Source organism: Octodon degus, unplaced genomic scaffold, assembly GCF_000260255.1.
Source record: "Octodon degus isolate 3935 unplaced genomic scaffold, OctDeg1.0 scaffold00004, whole genome shotgun sequence".
Lineage (NCBI taxonomy): Eukaryota > Metazoa > Chordata > Mammalia > Rodentia > Octodontidae > Octodon > Octodon degus.
Window position 1 is genome coordinate 12,874,148 of NW_004524580.1, and position 9,961 is coordinate 12,884,108.

The following is a 9,961-nucleotide window of genomic DNA, read 5'->3' on the forward strand; positions in this document are numbered from 1 at the left end:
CTATATTATGATATTCTGCCTCCTTCTGGTCCGTAGGCAACAAAACTAAACAATTTTTGACTGAAGCCTCTGAAACCATAAACTATAATAAATCTTTCCTCTTTTGAGAAATATAAAAGCCCAACCTTACCTTGCAGCATTAGTAGGAAGGTTTGAGGTCTCTTCCTAGCCATCAGGGAGGCCAGCAGAGACATCTGGAGTTGGAAAAGACATAATGATGCTCACAGAATAAAGTGACACCCCAGGAATGGTGACTTGGATCTACTGATATTTCAGCCTCAAGCCAAAGCAAAACACAATGTAGAATTGTCCCTTGTATACTTCACCATGTCCTTAGTTTGTAAAAGAAGAATAAGAAAAAGTTTCTTAGTCTAAAATTCTCATGGGGCCTGTCAAATATTTCAGTGGATTAAAGTGCCTGCTTAGGCACATCCAGGGACGGGGGTTCTAGCTCCAGTGAGCCATGCCAGCCCCTCCCCTGGGATGTGCTGAGAGGGTGACTGAGACTGGGTGTGGTGGTGCATGCCTATAATCCCAGCGCTTGGGAGGCTGAAAACAGGAGGATCACTAAGAGTTTGATCTGTGTCGTAAGACCCTGTAGACTCTGTACTAAATACATACAAAAAAAAATTCTCATACTTTTCAGCCCATTGAATATATCTGAGGTGAGTAGACCATAATAAGATTTTGTCTTTGATTAGTAATCCACCAAATTCCTTGGATTTGTGACTTTTCGTATGCTCTTGAAAGGATATGAAAATAAAAAAGACAAAGGCTCTGACATTTGCAGCACAGAAACTAGCAGAAGGTTGTGATAGGTAAGATGTAATTAATGTTGAAGTAGGTGTTTTGTTTTCATCATTTAAAATGAGAAAACAAAGGGACACCTTTGAAGTCACTACCTGCAGAGGTAACAGAAATAACAAGAGATGGAACTGCAGAACAGTTCACTTTGATTTATATGAACTTCTAGCCAAGAGGCAGTAGAAAATATTATGTGATGCCTAACATTCATACAAGTGTAAATTCTACTTCTTTATGGGTAAACGTACTAATAATGTAACCAGCATGGCCATTGCATCAGAAAAAAAGCTTGGCCCTTGTCTCTTGCCCTAGAGGAAAACTTTAATCCCTTGAGCTTTCCAGAGTGATATGATTTCTGTATTATTCACAGCAGGCTTTGTGAGTTTATGCTAATTAAATTGACCCATAGTTGTCCGATATTTACCTTGCGTAACAAGCCAGTTTAGGCTGTGGTTAGTACATTCAAGCAAAGCCACCAGTGTGATTAAAGAATTGCAGTTTGCAGCTGCATGACATGAATCCAAATGCTAGCCTCAGGGAGAGGAAGGAAGCTGGAGATTGAGGCCAGTCATGTGCCCTGCATGAGGCAACAGAAGCTGTGGTCTGCAAAGTCAGTGGACTTTGTTAGTGACTGCTATGTCAGGAAGGTGACACCCTGAATTCTATGGGGAGCCTTCACAGAAGTTCTGTACCCCTTCCTAACACAAACCCTACATGTTCCTCTTTGGGCTCCTGATTCGCATCCCTTTTATAAATCATAAACACAACACAATAAGATCATAAGTATAGTAAGCACATTTCAGAATTTTCTATCCTTTTCCTCAAATTATCAGTCCTGAGGGGCTGTGGGACCTTCACAACTAGAACCTATTACCGCACTATGGGTTACTGCTTTCTGGTTCTCACTATTGGTCTAAAGATTAAGATGGATTTCTATTACATCTGTAATTAGGGAAAATACACCTATATATGTATTATTCACAATCATCTTTATGGTTCCAATAAAATTCACTTCTCTTCTGCTCCATAAAACCTTCTATGCAGTTACTTTTCCTACAAGAGAGGCACCTTACAGGAAAACCACTAGAATTGCCGGGCAAGTACTGAGTGCTGATTTAATGTTGGTCCTCATGACCTCATAGGGCCTGGCACAACTGTGAAATTTCTTTCCAGCAAATGTCAACACAGGAGCTGAGCTAATTGGCTGTGAAGATTAAGGTAGAGATATGAGTGGTTGTAAAGGATTACTCATGAATCACGTATCTAACTAAATTTTAGAAGAGGTAAAGAGAGAAGGTGGATATGATAGGGATATGGAGGGGTCAATGGCCTAGAGGAGCACAATGTTAGAAGAATTCTTTTATGGGGCATTTCATATGTGGAGTGGCAGGAAGTGGGGGAGGATGTCAAGATAGTTTTCTAATGTCCTGTACGGTTGTCTGAGTTCAGCCCTCTAGGAGGCCCAGCGACTGCAGTTGCTTGGATTTAGAGGAAAAATCTATAACTCCAAATCAAACGCTAGTAGATCCCAAGATAAACATAAAACCTCAGTATTTTTCATTGTCCTACAAATTTAAGAAATACAATTTCCAACACTGTGACTGTTCTGCTCACAACTTATTTTGAGGTAATTGATAATGTTTGACAGAGTCCCACATGAGATGTTTCTAAACCATTTAAAACAGTTCTCTACTTAGGCATTCCTGGGATCAGGACCAGTAACTACTTACTCTTACTATGGATGGCCCCAGGAAACAGAAGCCAGGTTTGACCCACAGCTCCTGGCATGAAAATACTGCTCTGTTCTGGTCACTCTACAGAGTACAGTACTGGCTCATTGTGTATATTCCAGAGAGTAACTGAGAAGTGAACATGACACAGTCTTTAGTACACTTCAGAGTTTTCTTGCTGGCAGGGACTCTCCATGGAATTCTAAGCCTGTTCAGGCCATCATTTGTCAACACAGAATGAGAGTGATAAAGAGAGTTAGTTCCCTTTTATAGGAGAGCTACTTCCTCTATAGCCCAATAATCCATTAGTCCAATAATTAATCACTTTATGAGTGTAGAACCCTTAGGGTGTGGTCACCTCCCCCAGGTGCTACCTCTGCCTACCATTAAGAGATGACTGGGTCATGGTTTTCCAAAATATGGCTTGCAGGAGACAGACATTCACATCATAGCAGCACTCCACTCTCCTGCTGCTCAGTGCCTCCAAGGGCCACTGTCAACAGGAGTTAGAAGGTTCTTACAAAAGTAGGGACAGAATGAGCAAATGTATGGAGAGGGACAGGAAATACCTTTGAGAAAAACTCAGTGTGCTCAGGTTGAATTACAGACTGATCTGAGGATAACAGAAATGAAAGAAATGAAAATGGTGATACACTAGCAGTGACACTAATTAAAGAAATAACCATGTAAAGCAAACATTTTCATGGAGGTAATACACTTCTGTGTACAGAAAGCCTTATTTTTACAATTTAGAGGCTCCAACTCTTTGGGAAAAACAGAATTCTCCATTCTAGGAAATGTGTGGAGAGTCTCAAAATGAACTAGCCTCAGTGACTCACTACAAAGACTCAAGAATTCAACACATAAGTCTACTCATGCCTAATAATTACTACAGTGGAAGAATACAAAGCAGAGTCAATAAAGGGGAAAGGTAAATGGGGCCAAATGCAAAGGAAGCCAGATGCCAGCTTTCTGAAGACCCCTGCCAATGGATTCATTCAGACCACATTTAATTCTCCCAGGAATGAGTGATCACAAGTACATTCAGCATTATCTACAACGGAAGCTCATTATGGACTCAGTATTTAAGAATTTTTATTGTGGTCTGGTCATGCAGGCAACTTCTGCCCAACATGGATCTAAATTCCAGAAATCAAAGGGAATCCAGAGCATACTCAGGATAAAGCATTCATTTATACAAATTAAGCATGATGATGAACCATCCTACTAGTTAAGGGAAGCTTTTCATTACTGTAAGAAACTATATATCGTCTCACAGATGTCTGTTAAGAGTCAATCTATCAGGCAGAACTTTCTAAAAATAGAAAGCTTCAGTCTTGCTACATCAATTTTTCTGTACTTTTTCTTCCAGAAAATACTCTTTATGAGATAAAGATGTTATCTAGTATTCTGAGTATAAGGCCTTAAATCAAAGAAATGTCCATGTTCTCTTGTATTTATATGCTTGTCGTATGAGAAAGGCATCAAATCTTAGGCACCAAGAACTTGTCAAAGGGTAGGTGTTTCTGCGATCTTGAGAATGAAAATAAACAGCTACAAAAATTTACTTTCACATTTGAAGGCATAATGCAAGATGTTCTTGTGAGTCTTGCCACGAGAATGGCTGCAAAAGCTCAGTCTAGGTTATCCCAGCACACAAAAATTTGTGGATTGGTGTTGGTGGTAGAAGATTTTAATCTTTTTATTTATGTATTTGGAACAGGATCTCACTAAAGTTTGGACTCATAGTGATCCTCCTGTTTTCAGTGCTGGGATTACAAGCATGTGCCACTAGACTCAGTCACCAGCTCAGCACCCCTGGGGACCTGGCCAGTGTGGCAGTGGTGCTGGGGATCTAACTCCAGTCCCTGTACTTGCCTAAGCAGGCACTTAGTCCACCAAGCTATGGCACTGGCCCTAGAAGAAACATTTCCATGTCATCCACTGTGTCAACCTCATTGACAAAACCTGGGAAGATGTCCCATAGCAGACCTTAAATTCAGCCTGGAGGAAAACATGGCCAGGACATGCCACTGAATGTGACATTGAAGGATCTGACTGAGTCTGTGAGCAACAGTGTGGGTCCAGACTTCAGTGGGGCAGGAAGGGCTTGTTGAAGAAAACAAGGAGTGAGCAGAAGTAGGTGCTTGCTGAGCGGCATCCACTGAGGAAGAGGAGGAAGACAGCAAGGAGGTGAGCCGTGATGTGGGGAAATCCATTACGGCAGGATGGCTTGTGCTCTAGGATTTCTTTAAGAGGCACCACCCCAGCTTAACTAAGAAACAGAGTGCTGACTCTGATGGGTGATAATGTGTTCTCTCATTTCTGCAGTTATGAAACAGAGAAAATAAATGAAAAACTAAGTGATATTTTTGTAGAAATTGGCCCTTCTGCTAAGAAATAAAGAAGAGAGGAAACCCCTGAAGAAGATGTCCCCAAAGTCCATATGGAGGATGACTGTCCTTCTGAGGAATAACCTTCAACCCAACCTACCTTTCTATCCTACACTCCAGAAGTCATGTCAAGCAAGATTAGTGTTCTCTCTCTTCATACCGTACCTTATTTCACATTTTACTGTTAAATATGAATAAAATACATATGATATCTTTATTTACATGGAACCTTATGAGAAAATTCAGTTCAGTTTATGAACAAATTTTGTTCTCAACCACGTTTGTAGGGGTCAGAACAGATTAACTTTATTAACATTGAACCTTATGGGGAAATTTGCTTTGGCTTACAACCAATTCAACTAACAGTCAGAATCAGGGAATGAATTAAGTTCATTAACCGAAATATCACTTTATGGTTTGGGCCACTTTGTCAAACAGCAAATAGCTGAGTGTGTCTGCAACTATTTCGATATCTGAATACTCTTCAAGTGATCCACATGGCTGTTTCTGTGTTGGTATTATAATAGTCAACTGATTGCATTAACTTGAGTAGGAAATGCCATGCTAAATTGGCTCAGCATGGAACTGTGCATGGAAGACCCACTCAAGAGAGGACTGCCACCAGAACACTACAAAAACGAAATTACGAAGGAAAGCTGGCTAGTGTTTCTTCACAAGAGCTCATGTTTCCGCCTTCACCTTGGACGTCATATCCGGGCTTTCAGCACAGGTTCTTCAGCCTCCTGGTATGGACTTCCATAGGGCACCACATAGAGCTCCAGGCCTTCTGCTGGTTCCTCTGAGTGCACAGTCAGCCCTTTCGCACACCTTCTCACCTGACTGTGGGCAGACATCATAAGCCAATCTTACAGATTCTTAGAAAATTTAACATCTTGCATTAAATATCTTTCTCTAATAAGCACTGACTGATGCAAGTACCAGACTGTTTTTATCATTGTTGCTGATATCAAGTATTGTGGTGCCTCCTGCTTTGCTCCTGTTGCTCAAGATTTCTGTGGCTATTTTGAAGCTCTCCTTGTTCTATATGAATTTTGCGATTAGTCTCTTTAGACTAATAAAGTGTGCTGTTGCTGTTTTGATTAAGACTACATCGAATTTGTATACCAGTTTGGGAAGTGTGGCCCTTTAAGTTTTTTTAGAAAAGAAAGTGGGTACATGTCATTTATTTGTGCTGCCTCCAGGCTGGGTATTATAAGTTCTCAGGACTGAAAAGGAAATGAATGCATCCTTATGTAGAATAAGTTTGCAGCCTACCTGACTCCCATCCCAGACAAAATAACTTTTAGGGTGTCATCTTTAAGAGGCACAGGAAGGCACTACAAGGCAGAGATTTAGAATGCACCCAAAAGTGTGTGTGTGTGCACTGAGAGAAATGAGACACATTGTGTCCTAGGACGGGAAACATGCTTCTCCTACAGGGGTGAGTCCACTCCCATTGGGATACTAGACTGTTCTGCAAGAATGGACAGGTTTTAAAAATAGTTAATGAAAACATGCTATGGACTCTCAACCTGTTCCTTTTTCCTAGAATCAGTCTTCTGGTCTTTACTTTCTCAAGACTATTTATGGAATTTTGGTGTTCCTGAGGAATTATGGTGTGATGAGTCCAGTAAGGCAGGAGCCTGCATTTAATCAGAGGATGATGATGCAGATTGCCTTGGGTAACATCGGCTGCATCCTGGAAATTGCAGTCTCCTGAAAATACAATTTTATGACTTCCCTCTATCCTTTCTACCTACTTTCATTCTTCTTTTCTAACTCAATACAACTTTGGTAGTTGTAGAATACAATTATACCGAATATTCCTGGTCCCAGAAATCAATATATTTATGTGTGAGAGTAGAAATAATTTGTTGCCTCTGTGAGCTGTTTTGTATCTATTATATGAGGTCTACACATCTCCTCTGTGGGTTATTGGGAAAAGTTTTATTTTTTAGTGGTTTCCTCACTTGATAATAAGGATGTTAAATAATATCATTGCTATTTGTCCACTGCTTATTTTTTATTTTATTTTATATTTTTTAAAGATTTTCTTTTCTTTTTTAAAAAAATATTTATTTATTTGTGTGTGTGTGTGTGTGTGTGTGTGTGGCCATCTCAGCCCACAAGGGGGCGGGGCTGGCTGGCATGTGGTGCTGGGGGATTGAACCGCGTTCCCTGTGCTTTGCTAAGCTTGTTCTAAATAGTTGCTTTAGACCACTGAGCCATCTCACCAGCCCGTATTTTATTTATTTTTTTAAAATAATTTTATTGAGAAGCAAATAGCAATGAGACAGTTTCAAAACCGATTACTAGCACAGATTCAATAATTAATACATTGCATATTGTTGCCTTAGTGGTTATTCATTGTACAAGATGCAGACATGATCTCCTGTCCACAAACACTATTTAGAACAAATCTCTCTATTCATTTAAGTAAGAGAATGCAGCTGTATATCTATCCTACTTTGAGTATACAGATATTAAATGGTCCTTCATTTATATCCCCTTTTTTGGTTAGTTTTGTCAGAGATGGGTATTCCATTGTCATTTAAATATTGTAGATACATGAATTAAGCAAAATATTCCAATATAGTCCAGTAGTCCATAATAGTAGTGGGTTTTCCATAAGACTGGCAATGACAGAAGTTGTTGATTGAGCCTATTACAGCTCAGCATATTAATATGACTTTACTTTTTATACCTTGTTTTTATACTTTTCTGCGGGATGGTTAAGACCAAGATAAAGCAAGACCTACATAAAAAGAAATGTAACTTTTGCATCTGATAAGATCAGTCAAATTCCCTCAGGATTTATCCTGAAACCCTGTACCATAGTTTGTAGATCCTTTGTCAGTGCCAGCCATGTGGATGAGTCACAGCGATTGCTTGACAAATTTGCTTTCTGTGAAAGCCTGAATGTTTTCTCTCCATGTGACTCTCCTTAGGGACCCTCTATGTTGTTGATCACTTTCCTCTGTGGCTCCATAATCTTGATCAGAAAATTTGGGACACAGCTGAGTTACATGATATTACAGTACAGGTTCTCCTATGTCCTGAATCTTCACTGACCTTGAAAAGCTAAGGCCAAAATTTTAACTGTCCTTGCAGCTTTTTTTTCTCTAATTTTTGGTCTGCAAACTTAGTTTGTTAATCCTCCAGAAGAGAAGCTTATTATTATTACCTTACAACATAGGCAGTTGAGCTTAACCTCACTATCTGTCTGAATATTGAACATCTTAGTCATAACATGAAACAGGTATTTTTCCATCAAGTATTGATGTTATACTTTGAATCCCTACAGAATATGAATAAAAAGAATTAAAAAGGTGAAAAAAATTTAAAAATAGGAATAAACAGTTACATATTTTTACACAGAAGTTTAGAAATCTAACCATATACAGCATTGTAGCAGGACCGTCCTGTGTCATTTTTTTTTTCCTTCTCTGTTGTTTTTTATTACCCTTTTTTCAAAACAAAGATTGACTTTAGAGACAGTATGGAAGTAATTGGTATGGTATGACAAGCAGCACATATTTAGAAGACCAGAATGATAGGCATTCCAAGCATGACTCTAATGTTACACATTGCTGTCTTCAGTGCAGTTGCTTAGTTCACAGGTATCAGCATATATAGTTAGTCAGGGTGAGAGTCCTACCAATTAACTGCTAGTTTCAAAAACCTGCTAAGATTCTCAGGGTCATTGCCTTAACCAACTTGTGCATATAAATGTATGGCTTTGCCCCTGTCATGTTTCCTAGCTTTTCTCCTTGCCCTATTTTCGTTGTCTAATCCTCAAATTCTAGCTTTCCTTTTCATTGTCTTATACCTTTCTATTTTTATTTCTTCTGTTTACTTTTATAAGAATTACAATTTTTTAATATTAAAAGGTTAATTTTTCACAATATTCTTAGGAATCAGAACATTATCCCCCAAAGTTGAACACCTTGGCATATTATTTTAAGCTAAAGGAAACTGAGAAAACTGTAGACACACAAAGGTCACTTTCTGGCCTCTTACCTCGACTTCCTGTAGGTCATAGAGTACTTTGACTTAGCTCTTCTTAAAATAGGTCTTAAAACACTCATTCCAGCAGGATAGTTTGGACACCTATACTGTATATTTCTGCTGTCTGTGGAAAGAATCAGTTAATGCTTTAATTTGTTTCATCTCCTTTTTTCAGTGGTTTCTCCTTGTTGCCTTCTTAATTTCTTATACATTTCTTTCTTTTTTTTTTCTTATTCTAATTTTGCATGCACATAGCTGGTAATATGAATAACTGGTTGGAAGACAACACTATGTATTACAGCAAATACTGTGAAGTTCATATTACTTGTTAAGTGAAAATCTGTATCACTTGTAATTTTTTCTGTTTTAATTCTAACTTGAACTTTTTAAAAAAAAATAGATAAATAAAAAACCATTTCCCTGGAGTCCTTACATCTCTGACTATAGAAGCAGAGTCCATGGAATATCTGAACACATTGGCCTTCTTAGGTTTCCCAGATTATTATCAGTAAACCACACCCCTTTGTCCTTCTATCATTCTGCATGATTATGCACAAAAATGTAGTTTGTTTACCTTAGGTTTTTGGGTCTTTATTCCTGAAGCTTCTGTGTCATATAAAATTTGGTTAAATAAATGTGTTTTTAACTGTTTGCCTGTCTTCCTTTACACTATTTCCATGCCATGAACTTTGGGAGGGGAAAAGGTAAAGCTTTTTGTCCAGTACAAAACAACACCAAAATGATCAGATTTAAATGTTTGAGGTAAAGCTACTCTTTGAAAATCTAGATAAAAGTAATTTATTTAAGGATTTAAAATTTGTGTGATTTTCAAAAACAATTCTTAATTTGGCCCACATTATCAATGGGCAGGGAAAATTGATAGCATTGCCCTTTTGACTGAGTAAACAGATATTGAGAAAATTTTAGTTTTTGTTTTCAGGGAGTTGAGGCTTTTACACATAGCTCATTTCAATATTAAATGATTTCTCATTATAGTAAACAACTTTCAATAATGATAATTCAGTA